Here is a 9,647-nt window from a genome sequence, read left to right as displayed (position 1 = left end):
GACATTTCTTCCTTTATTTAAAAGGGTTATTCTAGCGTTTTTGAAACTGTAATGTGTTGTCCAGTATTCTGTAGTGCAGTTTCCATTTCTGCTGAACAGTAAGCTTCGCAGCTCATAAGGAATTTACCTCCACTTGCGACACGTCAGGCGGTTAGCAAGTTGCATACCTGGTTTTCTGTCTATGCTTTAATAGTCAGTTCTCAAGTAAGTAATAGTGGTATGGGCAGGATATGTGCACGCTGTGTGCGGGTGCAGGAGGAGCTGGTCACAGTTCGCGAACAGGTGAATATTGTTTGGCTGTGGTCAGTTGTCTTCAGAGTGATGCCTCAGGATGTAACGGTGGCGGAAAATCTGGTATGTCGAGTGAGACACATCAGGTGTCACTTAATCCACCCATGGGCTTTGCTGACAAATGACTTCCTTCTGTACCTGATGTGGTGGATCTACCGTCACTGGAGGATGAGTGGCTGGTGGTAATGTGTTTGCATTGCTTGAACCAGAGGGCAAATGTGGTGGCTGGCCATCTGACCTGGCCCATTCACCCTGTGACTGGACAGCTGACCACTTCTTCAGCATGGTCCAAGTAGGCACAAGGGGGGAAGGCGTTACTAGTTATTCGAAGCTCCAGCATTAGGTGTGTTATTGAGTACCTTAGGCAAAAAGCATTTAGGGCTGGAAAGAAAGCCAGTGTGGTAAGTCTGCCAAGGGGTCTCATCTGAGGCGTGGAGGAGGCCTTGCCTATGGCTATTGAGTGTGGAAGGTGCAGTCATCTGCAAGTTGTGGCACACTTTGGTATCAATGATGCCTGTTGTTTGGGTTCTAAGGAAATCCTCATTTCATACGGGCAGCTGGCGGAGGCAGAAAGTGCTGCTGGCATTGCAGGCAGGGTACAAGTGCAGTTCGCAGTTTGCAGCAATGTTTCCATAGTCGATCGGGTCCTTTGGTTTGGAGCCACGTGGAGAGTCTCAGCCAAATGCTTCATCGACTCTGTGATGGTCTTAGTTGCAGATTAATGGACATGCATTAACACCTCAGGAATTGTAGGACGCCTCTTGATAAGTCTTTGGTTACTAAAGTTAATAAATCAAGAAAGATAGCAGAATGCTTCTGCTAGAAAGAGCAGATAGATTGTTGGTAGCATCTCACTTACACAATGAATTGAGCTCATTTAGTGCTAGTGCGATTGAAATAGAGGAATATAGGCAAAGTTGAAATGGATTGTAAATCGTATGATAGAGAAGTAGGTGATGAGTAAGTGGATTAAGGACAGACAAGGTCCACTATGGTTTAAAAATGAAATTCGAAACATGCTGAGGAAGCAGTGGCTATTACACTTTCAGTTCAAAAGAAAACTCGCAAATTATGACGAGCGAAAGTTAACAGTCTGGTACAACAGCTGAAGATAGCAAAAGTAAAGCCAAAGTTTTAAATTTCACATTCAATATATCTTCCACACAGGAGAATCGCCCAAACATAACGGCGCTTGACGATCGCATAGGCTCCCATATGGATTATTGTGATCACAACTTAATTTTTTTGAGATGATAATTAAAAGCTTACGACTAACCCAGGGAGTACTGGCGCAACCTAGGTAATTGCCGGATTTCCAATTACATTGCCGATCACATCACCTGATAATGTCATGTAACGTTGCCAGATTTCTCCCTCCTCTTCCTTCCACTGCTTTGATGTCACAGTTCTACATGTCAGATGTGAGTCTTCAGTGTAAAATGACGAGAAATATAAAAAATGGTGGGAATTCAAAAACTCCACTAGATCTCTGCAAGACCAATTGTCCTAAGTGTAAAAGCCTCCAAATTCAAAAATCCTCATATTTAATGTTTAAAGAGTTTTCCCACAACACTGCCAGGATATTTGTGGTTTTTAAACAACTGGGCCACCACTGGAGTAGGGTAGTATACGAACAATTTCATCAGTATTTTATTCGTTTAAACAACTGCCAACACCACTCCAGGCAGTTTGGCACTGTACCCACTCCACCTACATGTCGCCCCCTACACCACCACTGCTGTCCCCTGTGCTGCTCAGATTTGAACAATTTTCCCCACAGCAGAGTCCAACCGCCAAAGCATGTGCAGTAGGATAGGAACGTTTATTTACTTTACAAAATGCATCTGCATATTATTCGCTTACACAGTCACGAACTGACGTGATACTGCAGTGCCCACCACTTACCCACCAGCTGCCTACTGAGCAGTAATGTAGTCTCTGCCTGAAGAGGCTGAAGTGCCAGTCGGTTATGCATCTTGTTCACCACAGTCGACTGCCAGCACTGAACTCGCTGCACCACAAATTGACGTGAGATCTAGTGACATCAGGCGATCCCATAACTGCAACGCCACTGACTGGTCGAAGCACACACCGTATTTGCAGGATTACTAACTCTGAAAAGTCGAGAGGGCATGCAGCAACCCCCCAGTGGAGTCTGACTCATGCCGAACTTACCGATGTGAAGCTTTTTTCAGTTGTTAGGAATGCAGCAACACGGAAAAGTGGTAAAGCTTCATCTCTGACTACCTGAAACTATTTCTAGTGTACAAACATTTCCTATTAAAGCTACGCTAATTCTGATGGCCACCAATTTCTTTTATAAAGAAGAGAGAAACTTTGCACAAAGCAAAAGATATTGTCTGTGCTGTATAACATATCTTTTGATAAAACCACAGATGTGAATTGCTGTGCTGGATTCATACCTTAAGGGTCATGACAATAATAATAATGGCAACTGATATTCCAGCTTATAGACGCCTACATAATAATTCCTAGTGTTTCTTTCAGTTAAAATGTTTGTGGAATCACGGCAACTACATTGAATGAACAGAAAAAGTATTTCTTTTATCTACATTTATAAAAAGCAAAGTCTTCAGAAATGTAACACCTCTAAAACCCTTTTGTGATGCTACTCTTTATTTTACAAACCTGTACCTGTTTCAACAATGAAAAAAGCGACATTAGAATTTTCCTTCTTCCCTTTCTGGCAGTGACATGATACGGATGTTTCTTCATTCAAAGGTGTTGCCAATAATAATTGTATGATTGCTTTTCAAACTTAGTTTTATCTTGTAAAATGAACAACCTCTCTGTTCTTCTGTTTTAAGTATGTAATCCAAGTAATTCCTGGTCGTTTATATCTACCCTCTACTGTTATTTATTTTGTATAAAAAAAGTCGAACTTGCTTCTAAATTAAGGGCTAAAACCACTGTAGAATCTGCAAAAAATAGTTTGTTTTATTGACTTAAAAGATGCATTGAAACTTCTGAAATATGAGGCGAAAGGTCAAATCCCTGAAAAAAATTGTTCTATGGAATTTCGAGCTCCTCATTTAGCGCTTCGGACGATCCTACCTGCGCCACTTTGATACCCCCTTTAGTGTCTGAGGATAGCCAGAAGCATTTTAAAAATATAATACATTAGATTGGAGGCCTCAAGCGTCAATATGTGTACGAAAAAGACAATTCTTTCACTTCACATATTTGTTTTTGTTTGCGGTATTGACTTTTGATAGTTTATTTGTGATCTTATTGTACATAGTTCTATCTTTCAAGTAAGAATGAATGGTGAGAAAGTTTACTCTGGCAGAAAAAGTACGAAAGCGGCATATCCAATGCGGTGCCAAAGCAGTAAGTCATCGAAGCGTCTGAAGCATAGATATGAACCTGAGAGCATTTTGAAACGAGTCAATGGGTCTGTGAAGAAACTGAAAGACAGTAACAAGGATTTTGATGTGAATTATGATTGGTTGATTGGTTAGTTGATTTTGGGGGGGGGGGGGGGGGCCAAACAGCGAGGTTACTGATTCCATCAGCTTAAGGAAGAATGGGGAAGGAAGTCGGCCATGCCCATTCAGAGGAACCATCCTGACGTTTGCCTGAAGCTATTAAGGAAAATCACATAAAACCTAAATCATGATGCCAGATGCAGGTTTGAATAATCTTCCTCACAAATGTGAGTCCATTGTGAATTATAGGTTGAGCTGAAGAGTTGTAATTTTTCTTGCCATTTTTATTATTGCACTGTTTTTTCTCACACACAAAATGTAAAACATACAAAGCAGATATCACAATTCGCATGAACTAAGTTCTAAAGGCTTAGACTACCCAATAATTATTGATTGTCCAATCTGTCCAGAAGTTGTTATACCAAGTAGTATTTTTATATAGAATGCAAATGACATAAATCATCGAATCGTCCTAGTAATGCACCTGCATGGAGTAGGGCTAAACGGAATTGCTAATTTTTGTGCATTATTTTTATTTATTTCATAATTATGGTCTATTATCTGAAAACCCAAAATATGCCATACAAACCACATTTTCTTGGATAGTAACAAATTATGTATTAATTATTTATTTCTGATACGTAATTAAAAATATGCATAGATATAAAAAAACTACAACTACATCTCCTACTACAAAACTACATTAAAGCTTTAACCAATTACCCAGTTACTAATCTATTACATACATTACAGGACGAGTTCTCTGTTTGTTTATTTATTTTGGTGCATTTAACTTGTAAATGGTTGTTTCTGCGACTGGATCCACCCTTACTGCCCCGGGTAACAGCCATAATATTCTAGATTCCTCAGGCATTGAGCAGCACATCAGCAGGATTTCCACTATTGCAAGTAATTCCACACTTCACTGTTACTTCTTAAACTCCACACTTGCACGATCTCTTGCACTGGCGCAATGTAGATTCTTGGGATAGTATTTCACTTGGTAGTCACTGACTTCAGCTATCTTCTCTCCATCTACAAGATATGTTGTCTAGCGTGGATGGCACCATGATGCCTTAGGGTCGAATACCTCACAAAGTCTTCCATGGCCTTTCTGGTTACTGCGGCTGCAGTATCGTCCGAGATGCGCCAGGTCGACTCACTCCTTAGTGCTGCTTTGGTATCCAATATTCTTAATACATGACGTGTATTACCAGCTGCATCTTCTTAGAGTGCACAGTCCCACAATGCGTGTTCTGATGGGCCCACATTGCCGCAGGCGCAGCTATCAGTCATCTGTTTTCTGATTTTGTACAGGTACGTGGCATAAGGGCCATGACCAGTCAGGTAATGTATCAATCCACAATGAATTAAGAAATTTCATTTTTAATCTCTCCCTGATGATAGTGAGAAATTCGTATTTTCTCCTGCCTGTAACTGAAATGTTCCATTTATTTCGCCACATTTGTTGGCCTTTTACTGCCATTTTCGAACTGGCCTCAGCTTCAAGCACTCTTCTTACTTCCATTTGATTACCTTTCTTTAACTAGTAGAAAGCTCCCCTTTTCCTAATTTCCAAGTCCATTAGTCATATTCCTAGAATTACTAACCAAACATCATTTGGGGTAGTGCAGTAGGCGTCCGTTAATCTCAGTAGCTCGCCTCGTTAACTCTTCTCACTACTGAGGCTGGCTTCACTAACTGCAGTCTATGAGCCCAAACGCTCACACCACATCATGCGACTGATGCTAGTATAGATTGGTGGTATACTCTGACTGTCTTCAAGGCAAGCCGAAATTGCCTATTTGCAATGGTTATAATTACATTCATCAGCTTTGTACCATTTCTGGCTGCTTCCTCTACATTATGTGCAAAGTTACGATGTTCGTCCAGAAATACCCCTAGATATCTCGTTATTGTGCTTCTCCTAATAGTCAAATCACTTAATTTTAGTTCAGGATATCTTATTAGGTGCCTTTTCAGCAGGAGGTATGTTGTTTAGTTTGTGCGTTCATAGAATTATCACTTCTGATATTTCAATCGTTATCTGATGAACTACTATTTTCAATCGAAATGAGTCCAATATGATAGGTCAGTCCTGAGATAATAGAGTAATGGTAAGAGTTTTCTAAAAGTTGAATTTTTTCATTTGTTCCTATTTGTGACACATTTCAAAAAGAGATTTTCTGAGAAATGTGATTTTTCAAAATGTCACACAGCATAATTCCAACAATTTTCACTCTTTTTATTTGAAAATTTAACATCAGTTTTGAAACAACATTCCAAAGTAATCCACATAAGGAATTTCCAGTTAGTTAATTTAAACTATATTTATAAACAAATGACTATCCTTTTTGGTGAAAATTGAACAACTTTACCCATACACTGCACAATTGAATAAAAATCAATAGTTCTCAAATTCTTTAAGTGGTTCACTAGCTGCACTCATGCAGATAACATTGTTTTCTTCTTTTATCTGCATAAAATTGTCACTAGTTACAGAGTGTGCTGCAGATTGTCTCAAATTCAACATACATCAGGGAAATTGCTGTAGTGTCACCACACTGAAATACTTTCTGACAAAAAGTTTTTGTGATAAACTTAAATATCTGCTCAGTAACTACTCCAAGTATTATTTGCCTATAAGCATTCCTTCCATCCAAAAAATTGTCAAGAAAACGCTCTTTTAGGCTATTGCAGTGGTGTTAACCCTTAACTTTTTTCGAAATAATCTCTTCTGTATAAACATTAACTGTGTACACGGTCATTCATCAACAAGTGCGCTGTTAACTAACACTGACCATTTTATCCTGAATTTAATTTTCATTCCAGTTAGTGAAGCAAATGAACTTGATTTTATTTGAATTAAAAAGTATTTACAACTATTTCAGCTGGTTACGACAGTAATCACAGTAACCCCTTTTTTTACCAGCTTCGAAGTTTATACTTTTGTCTGAGACTCTGTTTACACATGAACCAGAAACTCAATCACACAACACGAAAGGAACCACTTCATGAAACAGACAGTCTCATATTCTTCCAGAGCTAGCTAACAGGACGAAAAAAATGAAGAAAAAAGAGAAAGAAAGCAAACAAATAAGACTTCGACAGACAGGTGTGAAAAATCGCTTTTTTTGTTTGCCAGCTATATACTTGCTTCCCCTATACAAAGTGATCATCAAATGAAAAAAGTGTCTGCTAAGTTAACAATCAGCAGAAAGGTGAGATTAGACTCTTCACAGCTTGGTGCATAAGTCTGTAGGTTTTTTCCACTATAGAAACAACACATAACATAACAGAGGCTTTAATCATCAAGAATAGATTCTCCTTCACTACTTACAACGCTATGCCAATGGTGGGATAACTTTTCGATTCTGTGACTACAGAAATCACGTGGTTTTGAAGCAACAAACTCGTCGACTCATATTCGGAGTACATTTTCATCCAGAATGGAATTTCCTTGAAGGTTGCGCGATAGAGAGCGGAAAAGATACTCTGAGGACTACAGATCAGGAGAATAAGGTGTTTGCAAAATGACTTCCCAAACCAACTAATGTACAGTGTTTTTTTGTTAGTCTATCAAAATGTAGGCGGGTGTTATTGTGGAGTAATATCACTTCACGCAGTCTTCCTGGTCGTTGTTCTTGGAATGCGTTTGCAAGACGTCTCAGTTGTTGACAATCAATGCCAGTAGTGAAGGTTACACCTCGGTGAAGCAATTCCGAATATAACAGACCATCGCTGTTCCATCAGATGCATAATATTATCTTCTGTGGGTGTACACAGGTCTATGTGTGAGGAGTTGCTGCTTTGTTTGGAGCCAACCATTCCTTCTTTTCCTCATGTTAGCATAAAAACACAATTTCTCGTCACAAGTAACAATACGGGATAAAATGGTTGGTGCAGTACCGATTATCCGATTTTGGAACAGGGCTGACCACATGTGACATCAGGAAGAGCGGACCGTTATTTGGCTGTAAGGGCACGACGGCATTAATACTGCACTGTAACTGGCATCTGACCTCACAGCATCCCCTGGACGTGTCATGTTGAGGCAGTCACTGTACAGAAGGCTTCAGCAGAGTGGCCTTTATTGTTGGAGACCCGCTGTCCGTTTACCTTTGCTGTGTATTCACAGAAAAGAACGTCTACAGTGGAGCCGCAAACACGCCACCTGGGTGTTCAAATGGTGAGCCAATATTCTTTTCACAGATGAGTTCCAATTTGATCTGGCGAGTGATTCTCGACGGATTCGCATCTGGAGAGCATGTGGAACATAACTTTGGGACCCAAACATTGTGGCAAGAGACCAATATCGAGGAGGATCCTTAATGATGTGGGAAGCGATTATGTTGACCACTGGAACACCTCTTTATGAAATTTTACAGGTGAATTGACAAGATTTAACTGCTGTCAGTTACCATGAGGAGATCTTGAGATATCATGCATGCTTGTTGCGATGTGCTGTTGGCCCAGACTTCGTACTGATGAATGATAAAGCTCGATCTCGTGGCTTTTTTCTTTGAAATAGAAGATCTTGCATCCATGGTGTGGCCTGCTCACTCTCCCGATTTGAATCCTATAGAGTATGTCTGGGATGCACTAAGGAGAAAGATTGCATCACGTCAGCTTCCACCAACCACTTTATAAGAATGGCGAGCATCTCTGTAGGAAGAATGTGCGTTATTGTCTCACTATGAGACTGTCTAACATTCTGCATGGTGTCTGTTTGTTCTAAGTCGTACCTCCCTACCACTTTCGCGCAACGACGCTCTGAGCGTGTTTTTAGGGAATTGACTAGTTTGAACCTGGGACCTGTTGCTGGTAAGGAGACGTCAGACCACACATGACATGTAGAGTTCAGAAGAGTTCAGTGAGACTAGCGATGATATAATCAAATACTTAATGATTTCAGCGTCAGCACTCCCTGTAAAAGAATCTTAATACTAACTAAATTTAATGGAAGGGGTTCAAGGCTTTCCTATTTTTAGTTAGCTGGTAAAATAACGTCGAAAAATCAGTTAATTTTACCACTGGAATTTTTATTCTACTCACAAAACATTGTTTATAAATTGCACTATTGATGAAATGAAATATTTTAATACAGGATGCTAAAAACCAACTGCGTTCAACAAAAATGTGAACGAATATTCCCTGAATGGGTTTCCAAGTTCTATAATGGATTGAAGGATGACCTATGCCATATGACATCTATAATCTAGGTTTAAGTTAAGTTTCATAAAAGAGAAAACTATCAAAATGGTCTACAGTTACCCTCAATTATCTTTAATTACTTATTTAACTTGTCGTAAATTACAGTGGCTGATGTGGCTTCTCAATAATTATATAACAGAAAAATCATCGCGTTTCAGATTTTAACTTCAATTAGCAATTGTGAATACCATGAGCTTTAATTGACGATCGACACTAGTATTACGCAGAAAGGGGATGTAACAGATGAGACTTCTGCAGTTCTGAGTGAAGCCTTGTGCGCTCTTATGCAGCATGACGTGCGTTCATTACCTTGTCTGTGGTTAGGCAGCGTTAGGGGGCGGCGCACCTCCACACACCTCGCCGTCTCGGAAGCAACTCTTTCTAACCTCTCTTTACTAGAATTTACCGAAGTTGGTTTAAGAAAAAGGTATCTGGCTGTGTTTCCAACTGACCAATCAGGGTCTCAATGTTAACCTTAAGCTCTGCCTACAAAAATTCCGTCTATCCAATGAGAAACGTTATACTTTTCGTGGTGGGGCAATGTTTTTAATGTTTGCAACGTAACAGAAACGTGTATAGTCTCACGCTAAAACTTGCAGCTGGTGTGGCCCTTTTGGTGTTATCGTAAGATCTATACTGTTCTTCTGGAGGGCTCTATCTTTTAACATGGGCTGGGGGCTGCTCTTGGGGGTT

Source organism: Schistocerca serialis, chromosome 1, assembly GCF_023864345.2.
Source record: "Schistocerca serialis cubense isolate TAMUIC-IGC-003099 chromosome 1, iqSchSeri2.2, whole genome shotgun sequence".
Lineage (NCBI taxonomy): Eukaryota > Metazoa > Arthropoda > Insecta > Orthoptera > Acrididae > Schistocerca > Schistocerca serialis.
This window is presented reverse-complemented; position numbering follows the sequence as displayed.